This window comes from Epargyreus clarus, unplaced genomic scaffold (assembly GCF_041222505.1).
Source record: "Epargyreus clarus isolate Ecla_fem2 unplaced genomic scaffold, WU_Ecla_fem_2.2 ptg000007l, whole genome shotgun sequence".
NCBI classification, from domain to species: domain Eukaryota; kingdom Metazoa; phylum Arthropoda; class Insecta; order Lepidoptera; family Hesperiidae; genus Epargyreus; species Epargyreus clarus.
Window position 1 is genome coordinate 14,344,160 of NW_027332215.1, and position 21,730 is coordinate 14,365,889.

The window sequence follows — 21,730 nt, forward strand, 5'->3', positions numbered from 1 at the left end:
ACAGGTTTTTTAAATCCGTTAATTTTGAAGCAACTACTATAAAATTTAGTATTTGGCTTTCTGGATAGGAACAAGGACACACCTATTTATCCCCTTCTGAAATCAACCCCGTAGAGGATAAAATAAGCGTTAAAAGTTAATTTGAACTACCGTCAATTTTGAGGCAAACCCTATGAAATTTTGTATCTGGCTTGTTGGATAAAAATAATTAAATTCTACCCTTAACGAGGTAAAATAATGACTGGAACTTTGAACTACTGAAGTTAATTATTCTTTAAAGCGTAAATGGTATTTTTATTTCCGACATTACTACGTTGTGATACTTCACGTTTTAAAAAAGAGTTAACCAAACGTATCGAGTAGGGTATCAAAATAAAGGAAATTAAAAGGAGATTACACATACATTACATAATATATACATATATATATATATATATATATATATATATATATATATATAACACATCGAGATGACTGTCTGAATAAATGAGTAAGTTGCTGTGCCAGACATCAACGTAAAGGGAAACCGCTTAACTTTAGCGTGCTGGAATTTTACACATAGGTTCTTTATATAGCGTAAATGAGTACTACGAGGATAAAATAGGATAATAATTTTACCCACTTCGATCGGTCCGAATAATTTAAAATTTCGAACACTTATGAATAACCGATGACAATACACGATTTTAATAATTTTATCCCATTCACCTCATTAGGATCGTCAGGAATCATGGTCAGAATTATTTATTGAAACTGGTTAATGTCATTTAATTATTTATTAAGTATTTATAGTAGAAGCAGTAAGTAACCAGTAGTAGCCTAGTGGTTAAGCAACGCGGCCTCTTGATCGAGAGGTCCGAGGTTCAAATCCCAGGCACGCACCTCTGATTTTTCAAAGTTATGCACGTATTAGAAGTTAAGTATCACTTGCTTTAACGGTGAAGGAAAACATCGTGAGGAAACCTGCATACCTGAGAATTCTTAAAAAAAATAGTTTTTTCAAAGGTATGTGAAGTTTACCAATTCGCACTTGGCCAGCGCGGTGGACTAAGGCCTAATCCTTTTCATTCTGAGAGGAGACCCGTGCCCAGCAGTGGGACAATAATGGATTGATGATGAAGTATTTATAATTTTATTTATATTTATTAAATAATTTAATATAAAATCGATGACACAAATTATTTGTTTGTTCTTTTTACATACAATTTAACATAAAACGTATATATAATACATTATATTATGTATGATATTTTGTTTATAGTACATTATAATACATTATAAAAAGAGAAAAGTGAAAAAACAGCAAAAAAAGAAGTGGCGCATGACTCTCAAACGCCTCCAGAGAGAATCGAACTCCCGACCCATGGTTTGTAAGACCATTGCTCTATCCCCTGAGCTATGGAGGCTGTTGCTTTAAAATTCGAAAACTCCTATTGGCTGTGATCATTAGCTACAGCGCATGCGCGATACTGTGCAAGGTAGCCCTTAAGACATTTCTTCTATGTTTTCTATGTTTCTAGTTTGCCAACCTCCCATTTATTTTCAAGCTTTTTGATATTACTGTTTGTTGTTATAAATATTATAATGGCATGCGTTATAGATAGTATGTAAAAAACCGTTAAAAAAAATCAAGAGTATGTCTATAACATTCTCTTTTTTGTGTTGTTTTATTTTTTGGTTTATAAAGTTTGTTATTCTATTTTCATTACCACGTTTACATCTGTATTGCATGTGATGTTTACCTCTAAGTGGTCGTATATTTATTGCTTGCATTGTAACTAGATTTAATTTAAAAATATGTATAATGTTACAACCGTCGGTGAACTTAATGAAATAAATAACGGTTCCAGTGATAGAGACCTGTGATAGAAAGACAATGGAGGCTAATATATGTCATCTCATTTTCGGCTTATGAGACAGAACGTGATATTGTGAGTGACTGACGAGTAGTTTTGTTCAAGATTTTAAATGATGACTGAAGATATGTATTGCTGTTCATATGTGCAGTATAGTATAATTTAGTTACATGTAAGTAGGTACGTCATGTTACATTTCTTAGACACGGATGAAATCGCGGGAACTACTAGTGTATAATATTCATGGCGATTGGAATTGGTGATGGATTCATACCATATACTGATAGCAATGATGTTATGCCAATGGTTTATGCTTTTCTTTTAAAATGATTACTTTTTTTAACACGCTTTTTTCTGCATAATAAACGCCTTTTTATCCTTATTTAAAGTGGGCGCTCAATATATTTCGTTGGATAACGATGTAAACAGCGTGTGTAATATGAACGCCGACTTCAGAAATATGTACTAAACCAACATTCATTTCAATTATTATTAACTTTGTAGTGACATAGAAGTCGGTTGTATTTTTTTGTTAATTTTTTTTTGTTTATGTAATGTGTAGATTGTATTTTTTTTACTCTCCCGTTATTGCAAACTGCATCGAATAAGCAACGAGTGGGTTTAACTCAACTTCTTCTTATCCTGTGATCCTAGTAACGGTATTTGGAATTCGGATCAATACTTTTGCATCTGCGCATTAAAGTTTGATTTCCAAAGGGAACTTTGACCAACTCAAGATGCAGTTTGCTTTTTGCTACTGCAAATACCTCAAAACATTTATAAAAACTACGTGTATTCAATTCTTCAATTGTCAGAATCTATTGTCATTCAAAAGTAATAAATTAAAAAATTAAATGACATTATGACATACAAGGACCGAAAAGTTGTTGATCACTCAATATTATTAATATACAACTTGCCGCGTAGTCTGATAATTAACGGGGCGTTCATTAAAACATATTTTTACATCACCTAGTTTGAGAGATTAGAGATCAGTAGATAATCGTCCATAGTAATACCTCAAGTACTCCTTATCCCCTGGTACGGCGAAGCTATGAAACGCACTTCGTAGCTATATTGGTAGCATTGCTACGACATAGATTCGTAGTAGATCCATTGCATTTACTCTACTTACCGAAACAAATGAATATTTTTAAGGGTCATATTCTTACTACCATCATTTAAAAAATATATGACGATAAGTAACGATGTACCTACTTGATTATAAATGTACCAATTAATCTGAAATTTACTATAATTGACTATATTCACTAAATTTATTATATATAACTATTAAAAAAGTATTTAATCAATTTGCCTAAGTTAATAATTAATTTACCGCAGACAATCTTGTTTGGTAGTTATAATCTGTTATGTACATATATTTTGATTTTTTCATTTCATTTTTGTAAATATGGATGTAGTGAAGTTTTAGATTTATATATAATTCATTATTTTCGACAAAATTACACTTATTGGAAGTTAGACTTAATAAACGAGAACCAATGGAATGATGTTATGGGGACTAAGGATGGTCAAACTTTGGTGGAGATTCCCAATGCTGCTCATTGTTTTGACTGAAGCGTTACTTGCAATATCATCATCCTAACCACACGTAGTCAAAGTCAAAGATTACATTATACAATGCCAACTTCATCCTAACTAAAACAGGAGATTTTGTGTCTACCATGACCCCTTATCTTAACATACACCCCACCCCCACTGCCCCTATGACCCAAGTTGTAAGCAAGTTAAAAATGTGGTCTCGGTCGCGCAGATCACTGGGAAAATTAGAGAATAAAGACCCGTAAAAGGCAGTAATACAAATTTTTGAGATCCAAAAATTTACAAGTTATAATAAATAATGAAGTTGATCTTCATTCAAGGTTGAAATTAATTAGCCGATATTTGATACCTTTCTTTTAATACGATTTTATTAGCTTCAGACGTATGTATGTTGGTATGTTAGCATGTAACGGAATCTTTGAACATGATTTTAACCCCCTTCAAAACGTCGGATTAACTTGAAATTTGGCATACTTATTAAGGACCGATGACAATTCAATATTTTAAACATTCTGACCCGTTATCCTTACTAGGATAATCAGGATCAGCGATTTTTGTTTTCCTGAGACCCGGAAGGTCTGCGTTAAGACCAATAAAGGAATCTACCAGGCGCGCCGATCACCTAACCTAACCTGACCTGACCTGACCAGACCTGACCAGACCTGACCTGACCTGACCTGACCTGACCTGACCTGACCTGACTTGACTTGACCTGACCTGACCTGACCTGACCTGACCTGACCTGACCTCAACTTCGACGCGTCCGTTGTTAATAGCATCATGGAGCGGTGTCTCATCATCCTTATTCATTCAGCACTTCAACATCTGCACCTTCCTTTAACAAGATTTCCACTATTTCATTGTTCCCATTTCTTGCTGCCAAATGTAAAGGCATATATGATTTCAGCTCATCGTCATAGTCACAACTTATATTATTAACTCGAGCTGTAAAATTAATTAAACTACTAACAGTTTTAAAATCTCTGCAGGCAGCAGCAACACAAAGAGAAGAAATTCTAGAATTGTTTTTGATATTAACATCATCATGCTGTAATATTAAATCGATGATTGGACGACGTCCTTTTGAAATGGCTAGATGTAAAGCAGTTGACCGTTTTTCTCTTGAGTATTGCTATCAGCGCCTGTTTTTAAAAGATGCTCTATCATCCTTTTTCCGTAATTACTTTTATCCAAAATAGAGGACCTGGGATATGGTATAAATTATGAAAGAAAGCAGTTAGCATTGGCAATTCGGATGTCATTCAACAACTCCTCTGGGATTTTCACGTTAACAATAAAAATAAACACCAATGTAAAACACCACTTCATACAGCTGTGTTAAACAATGACCCAATATTCATTTTTGCACTGCTAAGCAAAGGTGCTGATGCTGATTCGAAAGATAAACTTGATAATACGCTACGTAATAATCGTTAAAATAATCACTAAAAAATGAAAAATAAATAATAGTTAAAAAAAACTAAAAAATACGCTTTTATAAAAAATTCGACCAAAAAATGAAAAATAAATAATAGTTTAAAAAAACTAAAAAAATACACTTTTTATAGAAAATCCAACTAAAAAATAGAAAATATTTTTTTTAAAATTTGAATTAAGAATAGTGTAAATAAGATAAAAATATTTTTTATTGTAAAAAAAGAGTGGGGTGCTTTTTAAGATATTATCAAAATGATAATCCTTCTACTCAATATCTATCAATAAAATATTTATAATTTTATAACTATTAACACCATGCACCCCACGCTTTTTTTACAATAAAAAATATTTTTATCTTATTTACACTATTCTTAATTCAATTTAAAAAAAAAAATCTATTTTTTAGTTGGATTTTCTATAAAAAGTGTATTTTTTTAGTTTTTTTAAACTATTATTTATTTCAATTGTTCAATGTTAAGTAGGTATACGTTCTTTTACTAAATACTAGTTGGAAACTTTTATTAACAAAATAAAGTATATTTCGTCGGTTTGCAGTTTACTGGCCAGTGATTTTGTATTGATAGTAAGTTATACGAGCGCTCAGTGGCCAGTATGATGGCCACATGTTTTTTTTTTTGGTTTTCTCGAAAAATTATTAATTTCAAAAACTTTTACTATAACCATTTAATTCTATGGCATAGAACATATTAGTATCATAGATTATTAAAATTTCCAAAAACAGTGAGGGTGTGCGTTAAAGGGTTAACATGAATAATATGTCCCATCTTTACATACTTTCAGTCATATCCCGTATGGTCTAGTGGCTAGGATACCTGGTTAACACTCCGGGAGGCTCGGGTTCGATCCCCGGTGCGGGATTTTACCGATATCATTTTTTTTTCTCTCTCTCTCTATATATATATATATATATATATATAGAGAGAGAAAAAAAAATATATATATACATGTTTTGTTGTTATTAATATAACTTGTAATGCTTGCAAATTATTATCCTCATATTATTGGATCTTCCCGACGTGTAGCGTCTCATACACACGGGTATGTATTAAAATTCATGTATTCACTCGTAAATAAAGGATTTTTCTAAAGATATTTGCCTGATTATTAAATTACCTATATTGTGTCTGAACTGCGAATTGACTAAAAATCAATTAAGTCGAAACACATTGAAATAAACAATAATAATTGTTTGGTGCCTAATGTACATTATTTTATGTAAAAAATGTAAATAAATATAGAACTGCAAATACATTTATATTGCAATTACAATAAAGCAATTCAACCATTAAATATTATTTCGCAAATTGTAGCGCCATCTGTCTGGTGGTGGTGGAGTATTGTTCATGCAGAGCTAGACCTTCGTACACGTCGCTAGGAGTTCCATGTCCTCACGACAGATAGCGGGGAATACGATGAAGCATATTTTTTATATTTCATTAGTGGTTTAAACTTACGTTGCTGCATCAAATATCAAATAAAAATTACCCTTCCTTCCACTGAACTGATTTCTGTATAAAGCGAAAATTTATATTCATATTTATGTTGTCATCACTTATACCTAAACTTTACATACATTTGTAATATGTTTTGTTTATCGTACTGTAATATCTAAGACATCCACTACATTTCATATCTCCGGGAACTAATACAAATCTCCCACTTATTTTATGTATATTAAGACCGGCTTATAAATGAAAATAAATAGTATGCACTACGAATTAAATCAAATACAACAAACCCATAGGAAAAAAATGTCTATTGTGGCAACATTACTTCTCGTACCGAGAATCGAACCCGGCTCTCCTGGAGTGAAAACCGATTATCCCAGCCACTGGACCATACGGGACAAAATAATACATATTATTATGAATAATATGTACAAATGCATCGTTTTATAATTAAAAAAAAAACATTGATATATCTCACAATTTTTATTGGTTCGTTTGTCTAGGTGTTACTCACGTAATGATTTGCTTAGCTATCATAACCACCTAAACATTCATGTCATATTTTTAAAACGTAATAACAGTTATTATGGGTTATCCATAAAAGATAGGTATATGCTGTCGCGGACTTTTGTGGCATCAACAACCCATTAATGTCCCACTGCTGGGCACGGGTCTCCTCTCATAATGAGAAGGATTAGGCCATAGTTCACCGCGCTGGCCAAGTGCGTATTGGTAGACTTCACATACCTTTGAGATATTTTTTTTTTACTTTTGGACTTTTGTGTAATACCTTTTATGTTCAAAAATATTTCAATAGATACTTTATTATCTATATGTATAAAAAATACGTTTTCTCTCCAAAATAAAGGATTTTTTAATAAGTAAACAAGTTATTTGCCGAATAATTAAATTACCTATATTGTGTATGAATTAACTAAAAATATCAATTAAGTCGAAAAACATCAAAATATATAATAATAATCTCCGGGTGCTTCATGTAGAGCATTTTATGAAATAAATGTCAAAAAACTAGAATTGCAAGTACATTTATTTTGGAATAATAATATAGGAATGTAGTAGTTAAATATTATTTCGCAAATTGTAGCGCCATCTGTCAATCTATGAACCGATCAGACGCTTCCCGGGGACTTAGCCCTGGTTGCACTGGTCCCGCGCGCCTGTACTCATGACAGTACTCCGTGTTAACCTCCTTGGACCGGTCGAGGTTGCTCTCGAGGTCGTCCTCGAACTGCTGCTGCATGGTCAGCAGCTGCACGTGAGACGCGAGCGCGGTGGCCTGCAGCTGCTGCCAGCTGTACTGCAGGTTGTCCACCTGCTCCATGTCTTGCTTGCTCACGGGCAGCTCGTACCGCGTTGTTACGTTGACGGCTTTCTGCAAGGCGAGAAGACACTTTACATTATATTATATAGAAGGTAAATAGAAGCCCTTGTTGCTCAAGCCTGCCACACCACCACACTATTTCTACCTAATAATAGGAGTGTTAAGCACTAGAAATCTTAACTTATTAATAATTTGTTACTAAGTATTTTTAGAGATTTAACTTACAAAACACAATGAATATGAAAAATTATAGGTACACATTACCTACCGCATATACAAATAGCAATATTTTAAAGCAATAATCTAAAGATATAATTAGTTGTACACAAATACATCTCTAGAAGATGTTTTATTTATGTATTTTTTTATATTTACCTCAATTCTGTTACGTAATAAATATGTAAATAAAAATGATATTAGAAATTGAACGTTGTGATGTGCGGTGAATAACAAATTACAGTGTAATGCGAATTTGCAAGTTTGCATTTATGTTAAAATCATGAATACGTTACGAAAATAGTTAAGTATTCAAATTTGAAACCTGCGGTGGTTTGGCTAATAGTCTGTTATGTAAAAGTTAGGCATAACTTAAGATGTAAGTAATATAACTGTGAATGTAGGTACCTGTTTACTAGATTTATTTTGTAGCTGAAACAACTTTTCGACGCGATTGCAAGGTTTTCATTAGGTATAGGTTGTAACTCGCTTAACAAACGGAACGTAAAAACATTAAACATATGTTTATTTTTTTCTAACTAAACTGACTAAAACTAAAACTATTTTCCTTCCCCATTCGCCATATTTCGATGATTTACGAAAAAGTGCTGAAAGTTTATTAATGTTAGGTAAAGGTGTAACAAACACTACAATTCGAGGAGCACCACCGCCACACCTGTTCCTAGCGTGATGTAGTTCTTGCGTTCTGCGGAAACATTTGGATGCGACTATGTAAGTGGCTTCCGATAGAGTTTTTGAAGGTCTTAGAACTCTTTGTGGTTTGACTCCGGCGGCACCCCCGCCACACCTATTTCTGCCTAATAACAGCTGTGTTAAGCACTGCTGTGTTCTGGATTAAAGGGTGTGGTATGAGAGACATACTTTTCCGAGGAGTTCCAGCTTAGTCCTGAGGTGTAGCAGCGCATCTGTGTCAAACCTTAGGTAGGAATATCTAATCCTATCTGGGGTTGATTACAGATGTCCATGGGTGGCAGTAGCCACTTACCATCAGGTGGACTACATGCTCGTCTGCTACTGCTATATAATAAAAAAAGTCTACATGTTATTCTCATGCACTTATAAGGTGTATACATCAATCCATCCTCACAAACTTTACCATTAATAGTATTTAGGACAGGATAGAGTTAGTAGCATAGCATATTGGCTGAAGGGGTGTAGTTTCAAAAAGTCCATATATCCGATTAATCTGAATTTTCGTATTTTGCCTTCTTATTAGAAATGTGCTAAGCAATCTATACACAAAATTTTATTTCCAAGGTCAAATTTAAATACTTTATTTTACGATAAGAAGTAAGACAGCGGCAAATACACAATTTAACGACAGAAATATTGTTTTATTTTTCGGATGTGATACGAGTATGATTTTATATTGCCTACATACGAGTGGTTAGGTTGTTGAAACTGGTTAATGTCACTTAATTATTTATTAAGTATTTATAATATTATTTATTAAATAATTTAATTTAATTTAACAAATTGTTTGTTTGTTCTTTTTACACACAATTTAACATAAAACGTAATATTTTGTTTATAGTACATTATAATACATTATAAAAAGAGAAAAGTCAAAAAACACCAAAAAACTGAACCTCAACCATCTATGCCTCCAGAGAGAATCGAACTACCGACCCATGGTATGTAAGACCATTGCTCTATCCCCTGAGCTATGGAGGCTGTTCCTTTAAATTTCGAAAAATCGTATTGGCTGTGATCATTAGCTACAGCGCATGCGCGATACTGTGCAGGGTAGACCTTAGGACATTTTTTCTAATACGCGAGATTGTATCTGATTATAAAATGAGAAAAACATTGTATCACGTTATAAAAAGATAAAAGTGAAAAACCATCTCTTCTTTGTGAATAACACATAAAAACGGAAAACAAAACTCCCGACCCATGGCTTGTTAGACCATTGCTCTATCCTCGGAGCTATAGAGGCTGTTGAATTAAATCTATATGTGTATATATATATATATATATATATATATATATATATATATATATATATATACACATATATTTGTTTATTCTTTTATAGCCTTATACACATATATTTGTTTATTATTATAGGTTGCACCAAAATGAACTGATTTCTGTATAAAGCGAAAATTTATATTCATATTTATGTTGTCATCACTTATACCTAAACTTTACATACATTTGTAATATGTTTTGTTTATCGTACTGTAATATCTAAGACGTCCACTACATTTCATCTCTCCGGGAACTAATACAAATCTCCCACTTAATTTATGTATATTAAGACCGGCTTATAAATGAAAATAAATTGTATGTACTACGAATTCAATCAAATACATAGATCTATTACATTAATCAAATACAACAAACATAGAAAAAAAATGACAATTGTGGCAACATAAGTTCTCGTACCGGGAATCGAACCCGGGACTCCTGGAGTGAAAACCAATTATCCTAGCCACTGGACCATACGGGACAAAATTGTACATATTATTATGAATAATATGTACAAGTGTATTGTGGTGTTTGTGTATTGTATACGTGTAATGTATTTGTTTGTGTGTTGTACAAGTGTATTGTTTTATGATTAAAAAAATACATTAATATAACTCACAATTTTTATTGGTTCGTTTGCCTAGGTGTTACTCACGTAATGATTTGCTTAGCTATCATAACCTAAACCTAAACACTAATGTAATATAATGCTACAACAGTAATGTTAGGTGATTATGATAGCAAAACATTAATGTAATAATGCTCTCTATTTAATAACGAAACAAAGGCGGAGTTTATGATCAAGTTTTTAAAATTACTATTTTTTTCTGGACGATTAATTAATTTTGTTAAAATATACATATATACGATGATAAATTTATAAAGGAAATATATTTATGGAATAAAATACAAAATAATTCAAAATTTTCTGTTCGACGAACATTCCTCCGTTGCTTCCAAATATGCGTCATGTACTAAAATAATCACAAAGCGTAATTTTCATATTTTTAACATTATTAGGGAATTCTAAAAATGTTTTGACAATTTTCACATAAATCGATCGTGTATTACGCAAAATATTAACAAAAGTTATTTCCAATGCCCGCAACGAAAATTTGAAATCGCATTTGTACTAGGGAGGCATGATACACGAAGAGATGAACGTTCCATTCTGTATGGAGAAGGTGTATAGATTTTATGGAGGCGGTATTTTAGACCCGCAATCGTACTAGGGCAACAGAGTCTCGTGGATATCATCTGTCGGATATACCGGCAGGGTTGCCGATTAGTGAAAAAGTCCCCGATTTGCGGGATAATCCAACTCAAATGGGGATTCGTGTGGGAATTGGTTCTGTGTGGGAAATATGTGGGGAATTTGACTTATTAACATTTTGTTGTTAATAAGTAATAAGAAATACTCGATTTTACTCATGAACAAGCCGATTAAAGCCCGAACTTGAATAACTCGTAAGGATCGTAATCGTGGATGGATGATATATATAGGAATTAAACCTTTCAGAAGGTATGTCAGATTAAAAAAAAGGAAAAAATGTACCCTGTATAGCAATCTAGAGTTAAATAAATCAATTCTACAAAATATGGGTATGTAATTAAATGTAATTAAATGTCCAACTGCTAATGCTTCTCCATTTAATAACAAAATAAAGGTATAGTTAATAATTGTTAAATTGCTAAAATTGGTATCCTTTTCTGAACGATTGACTACATTTACCTTATAATAGAAACAGTGAAAAGCTGAATTTCCTTACTTGCAAGTAGTGATATTTTTTTATCTCCGAGGCCCACCACCGTATTTCACGCGGTACAACAAAAATCATGTTTAGATATAATAACCACATCTTGATAAAGTCATACCATTTACAAACATTTACATACATTTTGAATACACATAGACAGTAATATCAAAGCTTTTATTATTTTCTTCTTCTCCATTATAATATAGGGTCAAAAAAAACCGCTTTATCGAAATGCAACAATTTACATTTTTTAAATCACTCACTGAAAAATGTCACTAATGTGTGCACTTATATAGTGGGAGCTAAGTCTTAGGTCTGACAATACTGGGATAATCAGGTGGGCGTTTTGCTTGGCGGAGCGGTCCACATACCGGTCTGACGCGCAGAGGGTTCCGGGTTCGATCCCCGGACAAACAAATACCTGAAAGATGAATTTAGATTGATTATTGTCCTGGGCCTGGGTGTTTATTGATAAAATAACTACAATTGTTGTAAGTACATTTGTTTGCTATTACAATAGGGCAATTTAGTGGTTAAATATCTCATGTTAAATGAATTGTATTCGAATGAGAAATAAATGTCTTAAACCATAAATATTATTTCGCATATTGTAGCGCCATCTGTGTGGTGGTAGTAGAGTTGTGTTCATGCAGAGCTAGACCTTCGTACACGTCGCCAGGAGTTTCATGTCCTTGCGACAGATAGCGGTGGAATACGATGAAGCATATTTTTTATATTCAAGTAATGGTTTACATTTCAATATGATAGACCAACTATCTGGATAGTATTTAACAGAAAAAATAAACACTGCATCACCAAATTTGTACACGCAGTTACCGAACGAAGATGAAGAGCGTTGAATTTCTCAAAAAATTTAAAACAATTGATAGTGCAAAAACGGTGACACTTTTACTAAGGTAATTTTTTTCCCAGAGAGTTCAGACCCTCACCTATGTTCTCCCTAAGTTTGTCGTGGTACTTACGGAACACCCTGTATAAAAGGCTCCCTAATCAATAAGTACAAGCAGGTCAAAAAGTAGATGATCAGATTAGCGTCTCAAAAAATACCTATACAATCAAGCTTTCAAAAGTAGCTAAACACAACTAGTAGCTACGCACCATAATTATATAAACGTAAACGTAAAAGTTAGCAATTTTGCACATACGGTGTCCAGCTACTTTTGACGCGCTAGTGTACATCTAATTTTGACACTTGACGATGTTCATCTAACTATGATGCTAGGGGTACTTATGAAAGTATCGGTGGATAGGTTATTTTGTAATTTTGATCTGCTCATCCATTAATAAAGCTGACTTTACATGGTTTAAATGTTTTATTTTTGGTACATGGTAGGATTGTGGTAGCTACGATGAGTGGTTATTTAACTTGCCCTGGGAAGAACCTGAGGGTCACCACACGAGGGAAGCCCCGGCGCGGTCTGCTCGCGATCCCGAGGATTAGTGGTTAATATGCGCAATGTGGCCACTGAGCGATTTTAGTGAAGAGTCTAGATAGATAGGGTCTACACAAAACAGAGACTCACATAACTCGGCCTTTCCCAAACATATTGAGTATGGAAACAAACCTCCCTCACAAAAAAAGAAAGCAAAAAAGTAAATGCTTTTGTTATTATTATGGTGTTATTTTATCAAATTATATGGTAAAACTCTGTGTCGTTTCACTCCAACGGGACCACCGCCTTACTTATTTCAGTCTACTTACAGTAATGGTACCCACTACCAAAATTGTTATGCACTGCTGTGTTTTACTTTGTACGGTAAGGTAAGGTTTGTAAGGCATACGTTTGCGAGGTGTTCCAATGTAGTCCTAACATGAACAACGCAGCTGTAACCGATCATAGGTAAGAATCATTTACCTGGAGTTCATTACAGATGTCCACGGGCGGCCATTTACCATCAGGTGGACTGCACTTTGCTACTTGTAACATGCAATATTAAAACGTACAAATTGCGATAAAGCTAATATATATGAGACGATATTGAATGTGATATTTTATGTTAATGGCTTGTGCTCTCTCGCATAGAACTTACTATTTCATTTAATTAAGAAAAGTATTTAGGGCATAAAAGTTGTAATTCCGAAAGTACCTGAACTTTAAATTATAAAAATACTTGTATATAATAGTTAGAAATGTAACCTTTCCCCCATTCCGACCTTAGCGCCGCGTAGAGGACGCCGACCGGGATCTCCAACAGACCACAACCATAGTCCTCCGAGCGCGATGTAACGCAGTGAAACAGTGAAAGAGTGTGTTTTTATAACATAGGAGTAGTAGACGAGCATGCAGTGCACCTGATAGTAAGTGGCTACTGTCGCCCATGAACATCTGTAGTCAACCCCAGATACAATTAGATATTCCTACCTGAGGTCGACCACAGATGCGCCGCTACCCCTGAGGACTAAGCAGGAACGCCTCAGAAAAGTATATCTCCCATACCAAACCCTTCAAACCAGAACACAGCAACGTTTAATACTGCTGTTACCTTCAAAATATGCATTAATGGAGCACACTGTCTACTCAAACAGTGTAAGAATTGATTAGGCAGAGGCTTATTGTCTAACAACATATTATAAATATCCGAAAGTAGGAAGTGCCTTACCTATACGGTTTAGGCTGGGAGCACCCCTGCATCATCAGTGTTTGAATACTTGAAGGCAATCTTTTATCGTGTCAACCTTTAAAATCCTGAAAATATATGTGAAGGCTCTAAATCGCTTACTCTTATCGTTTAGGTTCAAGGTACCTCTGCATCATCAGGGTTGAGGATTCCATTATACAGGGTGGCGCAAAATTAATCACCCTATTTTGTTTTTGAATATTTTTTGTTCTGAACAAAAAAAGTGATTTTTAGTAATAGAGTACTTTACCAGGACCCGTCACTTTTTTTTGCCTATTAGAGAATATGATATCTGTCAAATGTCTTTCACCAGCGTTGATACAAATTTGCGCCCGTTTTATCATGTTTTCCACGACTTTCTTTAAGATTTTTGCCGGTAACACTTCGAATTGTAGTCAAATATTCTCCTTAAGAGCTGCGATTGACCTGTGACTTCAAGTAGTCCCAAAGAAAGAAGTCTGGGGTGGGTAAATCGGGTGATCTTGCTGGTCATACCAAATCGCCAAAACGGGAGATTACCTGACCAGGAAACGTTTCCTTCACAATACCCATTGTGGGTTGCACTATTTTGTTGAAACCATATGTTCATCAAGCCCTGATCATCCAATTCCGGTAGAAAAAAATCGTGTATCATGACCCTGTAGCGTTCGCCAGCAACAGTCACTGTATTGCCTGTGGCGTTCTCAAACGAATACGAATACGAAATCACTGCTCCCGCATGAACGGCACACCAGACAGTGACTTTAAGTGGATGTAATGACCCAACAACAGCAACAAGCCTCAGACAATCGCAGCTCTTAAGGAGAATATTCGACTGGAATGCGAAATGTTATTGGCGGAAATCTTAAGAAAAGTCGTGGAAAATCGGGCGCAAATTTGCATCAACGCTGGTGGACGACACTTGACAGATATCATATTTTCTAATAGGCAAAAAAAAGTTACAGGTCCTGGTAAAGAATTCCATTACTCAAAATCCCTTTTTTTATTCAGAACAAAAGTTATTCAAAAACAAAATAGGGTGATTAATTTTGCGCCACTCTATATCATGTTATCATAAACATTCAATATTCATTGTACATTTTATGAGAGAAGCTACGTTATCATAAATTATGTAAAAACAGGAATAGGGATGAGGAGTTCTACACCATGGCTCATTGGTCCCATGATCAGACCATACCCATGTCAAGGTACGAAGGTACCGCAGAAAAACACCCTTCTAAACACATAAAAGGACATTGAAATTGGTCTAATAATACTCGAGTTATTTAACTTTATTAGAAATCGAGATTTCTGCATATCTGTGGAACAGTTCCTTTTTTCGAGATAAAAAGTATTTCTAAGTCTTTTTGTGAACCCCGACAATGTGTGTCCAAAACTTCAATCTGACATTCGCATTTATCACATTATTTAGGATGTTGGTTGAAGGTGGTAGAACCCTTTGTGGTTCGCCTCCTGCGGCACCACCGGCACACCTATTCCTGCCTAATAACAGCAGTGTTAGGCGCTGCTGTGTTCCGTTCTGAAGGGTGTGGTTAGGGAGACAGACTTTTCCGAGGCGTTCCAGCTTAAACCTCAGGGGTAGCGGCGAATATGTAATCCTATCTGGGGTTGATTATATGTCCATGGGCGGCAGTAGACACTAACCATCAGGTGGACTGCATGCTCGTCTGCTACTTCTATTAATAACACAAACAATTTTCTTGGTCCAATTTACAACTTTTATTATTCCCGCGTAAAATACAAGTCTCGCGCCAAGCGCGTTCTTTTTATGCTAATGCACACAATCGTATAACCCATACAGCCAGTGACTATATAAATGGGCACTTATTATTACAAAAATAACACATCATGAAAATAATACAAATAATACTATACGTAATTAAATAATTAGAATATATTGCTAACACTATATTATAAAAAAAATGTTGGTACAGACCGTAGCGAAACAATTCCTTGTCTATGTCTTGTATTCTAGCGCCGTTGCATTATCACTGTTATGGCTAAAAGATTTTTATGTAAAGGATTTCTTGAAATTAATCAATTGCAACTAATAGTATTTACTCTAACTAATAGTAATTGGTACCTACTCTATAATCCACTAATCTATATTTGTCAGTAATTTTTAAAACGTACATTACTTAAACGGCCAATATGTTTTTAGAGAAATCCTCTATCTCAGAGTGAAAACCACATTAAAGTCTTCTAAATGCTTTATTTATTAATTAATGCTGTGCTAACCAAATATTTAAATCCCTATTTACTCGTAAATATTTGGTTAGCACAGTGAGACCATTTTAGCAGACCCTCTCATGTATGAGACTTCATGCTTCAGAGAGGTCAAATTATAATAATACTTTAAACAAAATAATAAAACGCTAATAAATAATTTGTAAACATTACAAATGTATTAAGAAAACAACAAAACATAAAAAAAACATAAAGTACACACAGAAATGGCTAACTCCCGTACCGGGAATCGAACCCGAGCCTCCTGGGTGAAAGCCAGGTATCCTAGCCACTAGACCATACGGGATTCAACTGATATGAGCAAATTAACCATTATATCAAACTACAACGATAGTATATCTCTGCTAATAAAACAATAAAAAACATAATTGTTTCTGTTGGCTATTTAATAATAGCCCTTACTATATTTTCTGGAAGCTTTTCGGGGCATTTCGACTCCACCTTTACCTTTGTTTTGGATAAAGCTAGGATCCTGAATTTTCAGTGATCGAGAGGCCATAGCATAACGAGATATATTCCCAAATATCATTTAATTTGAAATGACAGTGTGTAAATTCCTTAATAGTAGCACATTAAAAAACAAAGAGTTACTAAAGTACCCTTAAATTTCAAATTTGAACACTTTTACTTTTTAAACTATAAAGCAATGAAAGACTAAAATGCATTACATTTTAAGTGTTCCTATAGAGTGGTGGTGATGGTTACATAACTGTCGTGTGCATCGACCTCCGCAAAAACGCATACGAACACGCACTGCGGTTGCCTTTTAGCTTACCTTTATTTCAGTACCATCACGGATTTCTGCCGAACAGTAGCCTTAGTACATCAGATCTGATACAGCCGCTACGGGCGCTGATTGGAAATGTATGGGCAATTCAATGGTTAAATATTATTTCGCATATTGTGTACGCCATCTGTGTGGTGGTAGTAGAGTAGTGTTCATGCAGAGCTAGACCTTCGTACACGTCGCTAGAAGTGTTATGCCTGCACTACAGGTAGCGGGGAATGCTAAACAAATTAATTAAGAAAAAATGTGTTAAATACAAAAAGTGAGAGTTCGTTTCAAATCACTCCCGTGCCGGGATGCGAACCTGGGTGTCCTGGTGAGAGCCAGGTATTCTGGCCACTAGACCATACGAGATATGAGACTAATTCGATGCGAATCCGAGTAGGATTTCTTTCTCGCTCGGGTTCGATGCCGGGTCGTACCCGGCATCGAACCCGAGCGAGAAAGAAATCTTGCGACTATCAATATTTCTCTTTCTATAATTTGTTGTTTATAATATAACTTGTAATGCTTACAAATTGTTATAATTAAATTAATTTGCTTAAGATATTATTTGATCTTCCCGACGTGTAGAATCTCATACATACGGGGATGTATAAGAATTCACGTTTTTTCTCCAAAATAAGGGACTTTTTATAAGTTATTTCTTGCGCATTGCCTGACTTATCCTATAGGGGCTGTCTGTATGAACAGAAATAAAAAGAAGATTGGCCAAGTGCGACTTGAACTTCCACACGGAGCGTTACATATCATCAAATTTATTTTTTATTCATAGTATTTGTTATTACAGCTTTGAATAATATTAACTGCATAAGTGTGCGATGTCACCAATAAAAGTAAAAAAAAACACACGTTAAACAAGTAATTTAATTAAAAATTAAAAACCCGACTGCACTAAAAAGGCTGAAGTAGAAATTCCAAAAACGGTGAAATGGGCGTTCCATTATTTTTATCCCGAAAGCCAAATACAAAGTTTCATAGTAGGCATCTGCTTCAAAATCAAAAGATGTTCATACAATATTATCCTATTTTATCCTCGCAGTGCTCATTTACGCGATATAAAGAACGTATGTGTAAAATTCCAGTACCCTAAAGATCAGCGGTTTCCCTTTACGTTCAACTCTGGCACAGCAACACTACGCATTTAGTCAGACAGTCATCTCGGTGATCCTTTTGATCGGTGACTCGATAGGTTCAGTTAAGTTTTTTCAGATGTGTTACTATTTCGCGTTAAAAAATCCGCCATATTGATTTTTTTCCTAACACTTATCTAAGGGCACTCGGGTCATTCAGACAAATATAATGACACCTTAACTGTTGAAATTCGTCCAACTGTTTGTTAGATCCGATCAAATAAAGAAAATCATACCAGATACGCGCGCAAAACGTAATCCTTCCTTGGCAGTCGGGTAAAACCTAAATATAAATCAGTACTTGCTTTTTAATTCAGTAGTAAGTCCAAGTTAACTTTTTAGTGGACACAGCGAGACTTTCCAATGATCATAACATCGGGCACCATGGCTATTTTGGCTTCTAGCTCGCTGTATCATTTGGGGGCTAACTCGAAGTCATTCAAGTTCCCCGCTAGCAGTTGACGAAGGGTTTTCTCACACTCTCAGAGGTGTGGTAAGGACGCCAGCGTTACGCAAGTGTGTTTAACTCCTCCTATGGAATTTTAAAGACTGCCAAATGCATACCTAGTAAAGATAATTAACGGTAATAATAAAATTATGGATAGTATAAATACTTAATCAAGTATATAATAAAAATTAAAATATAATAGTTGATCGTTACATATTATTGTAATAAGTTGGTTGAATGTAGTTTTTAGTTTGCAGAATGTTGTTTTTTCTCATAAATTCATTAAATATCCGACTGCTAATACTCTCCATTTAATAACGAAACAAAGACGGAGTTAATGATCAAGTTTTTAAAATTCGTATTTTTTCTAAACGATTAATTATTTATTAAGATATTTATATACGAAGATAAATTAATAAAGGAAATATATTGAATGGAATAAAATACAAAATAATTCACAATTTTCTATTCAACGAACATTGCTTCGTTGTTGCAACATGACGACATGTTCATGCGTCATGTTCTGAAATAATTTATAAAACATAAAATCACCAATTTTTATATTTTTAACATTATTAGGAAATTCTGAAAATGTTTTGACTATTTTCACATAAATCGATCGTGTATTACGCAAAATATTACAAAAGTTTTTCCCAAATGCCCGCAACGATTTTTTGAATCCGCATTTGTACTAGGGAGGCATGATACACAAGGAGATGTACGCTCCATTCTGTGTGGACAAGACATGTACATAGATTTTATGGAGGCGGTATTTTAGACCCGCAATACTACCAGGGCAAGAGAGACTCGTGGATATCATCTATCAGAAAACACGAGGGGGACAAAATCAGAGGGTGGGGGTGGTGGCATCGGACATGCCGGCAGGGTTGCCGATTTGTGGTGAATTCCCCGATTTGCGGGAAAATCCAACTCAAGCGGGGATTAGTGTGAGGATTGGTTCTGTTTGGGAAATATGTGATGAATTTGACATATTAACATTTTATTGTTAATAAATAATAATCAATTCTCAAATTTGCTCTCAATTTTACTCATGAACAAGCCGATTAAAGCCCGAACTAGAATATCTCGTAAGGCGTTTGTCTGCAAACTACTTGGAAATGAGCTACGTTAGTAAATCCTTGGATGATATAGAAGAAATATACATATAGGAATAAAAGCTTTCAAACGGTATGGCAGGTTAAAAAAAGGGAAAAATGTACCCTGTTTAGCTATCTAGAGTTGATTGAATCAACTCTACAACATATCTGTATGTAATTAAATGTTCAACTGCTAATGCTCTCCATTTAATAACAAAATAAAGGCCAAGTAAATAATCAAGTTTTTAAAATTGGTATCATTTTTATATCTCGGTGGTGGGCCTCGGAGATATATGATATTTAATATCTCCGAGGACCACCACCGCAGATACTTGACGTATTTCATGCGGTACAACAAAAATCATATATAGGTATAATAGCCACATCTTGATAAAGGGCTCGAACACAAAACTGCGATGCGACGCGATGCGAATTCGCAACGCAGAAAATTGCGATGCGAATTGCTGCGATGCGATATCGTGCGGCGTAGCGTCTCTCAGGGTGACCAACAACAACAACCACTGTGCGATGCGAATCAATTCGCAAGTTCTTGCGATGCGTCGAGGGAGCTCGCAGATTTTTGCGATGCGACGTCGCATCGCAGTTTTGTGTACGAACCCTATGACCTACCGTTTTTTACGTTTTGCTTACAGTAACAGTAACGTCAAAGTCTTCGATCACTAATTAGTGATCGAAGGTCAAAGTATATATATCGGTCAATATATGGTTATAGCAGTGATAGCCTAGTGGTTAAGAAACGCGGCCTCTCGATCGAGGGGTCCGAGGTTCAAATATTAGAAATTAATTATCACTTGCTTAAACGGTGAAGGAAAACATCGTGAGGAAACCTGCATACCTGAGAGAATTATAAAAAAAAATCTTAAAGGTATGTGAAGTCTACCAATACGCACTTAGCCAGCGCGGTGGACTATGGCCTAATCCTTCTCATTACGAGAGGAGACCCGTGCCCAGCAGTGGGACAGTAATGGGTTGATGATGATGATGATGGTTATAGAAATTCTTTTGTTTGAAGGTAAAAATGGGCTCTTCTTCCGATTTAAACCTATTGTATTTCTTGCGTCTCATTTTACCCGCTTATATCATTTTCATTGACTTCTGCGCTATTTTCCTCGGCCCCGTGTTCGATTGGACCTGTTCGTCCAGCTCAGTAACTACGTGCAACAGTTGGTTTTAGGTGTGTCTTGCGAACTTCTTCCAGCTCACCTAGGGGGGAGGTCACAGGTGCCGTAAAAACTCACACTAAGGGTAGGTACAGGTCCCAAAAAAACCGCTTTATCGAAATGCACCAATTTACATTTTTTAAATCAGTCGCTGAAAAAAGTAACATGTGTGCACTTGTATAGAAAGCAATGTGTTATTTTTTTGCGATTTCAGACTTTTCAATAAATGCGATCCGTTTAATAGTAGTGGGAGCAAAGTTTTAGTTCTGACAATACTGGGATAGTCGGGTTTGCTTTTTGCTTGGCGGAACGGTCCGCATACCGGTCTGACGCGCAGAGGGTTCTGGGTTCGATCCCCGAACAAACCGATACCTGAAAGATGAATTTAGATTGATTACTATCCTGGCGTCTGGGTGTTTATCGATAAAATAAATAGAATTGTTGTAGGTACATTTTTTCATTCACAATAGAGCAATTCAATGGTTAAATATTATTTCGCATATTATAGCGCCATCTGTGTGGTGGTAGTAGAGTTGTGTTCATGCAGAGCTAGACCTTC

General features: G+C 35.0%; 3 non-coding genes across 3 annotated transcripts; all 3 read right to left on the reverse strand.

The window, feature by feature from the left end:
• Positions 1–1,333: 1,333 nt before the first annotated feature.
• On the reverse strand, positions 1,334–1,406 carry TRNAV-UAC (transfer RNA valine (anticodon UAC)). The gene has a single exon. It is a non-coding gene; the product is annotated as a tRNA-Val (tRNA).
• An 8,102-nt stretch (positions 1,407–9,508) lies between these two features.
• TRNAV-UAC (transfer RNA valine (anticodon UAC)) lies at positions 9,509–9,581 on the reverse strand. Its single transcript has one exon. It is a non-coding gene; the product is annotated as a tRNA-Val (tRNA).
• Positions 9,582–16,739: 7,158 nt separating this feature from the next.
• Positions 16,740–16,811, reverse strand: TRNAE-UUC (transfer RNA glutamic acid (anticodon UUC)). Its single transcript has one exon. It is a non-coding gene; the product is annotated as a tRNA-Glu (tRNA).
• Between the last annotated feature and the right edge of the window lie 4,919 nt (positions 16,812–21,730).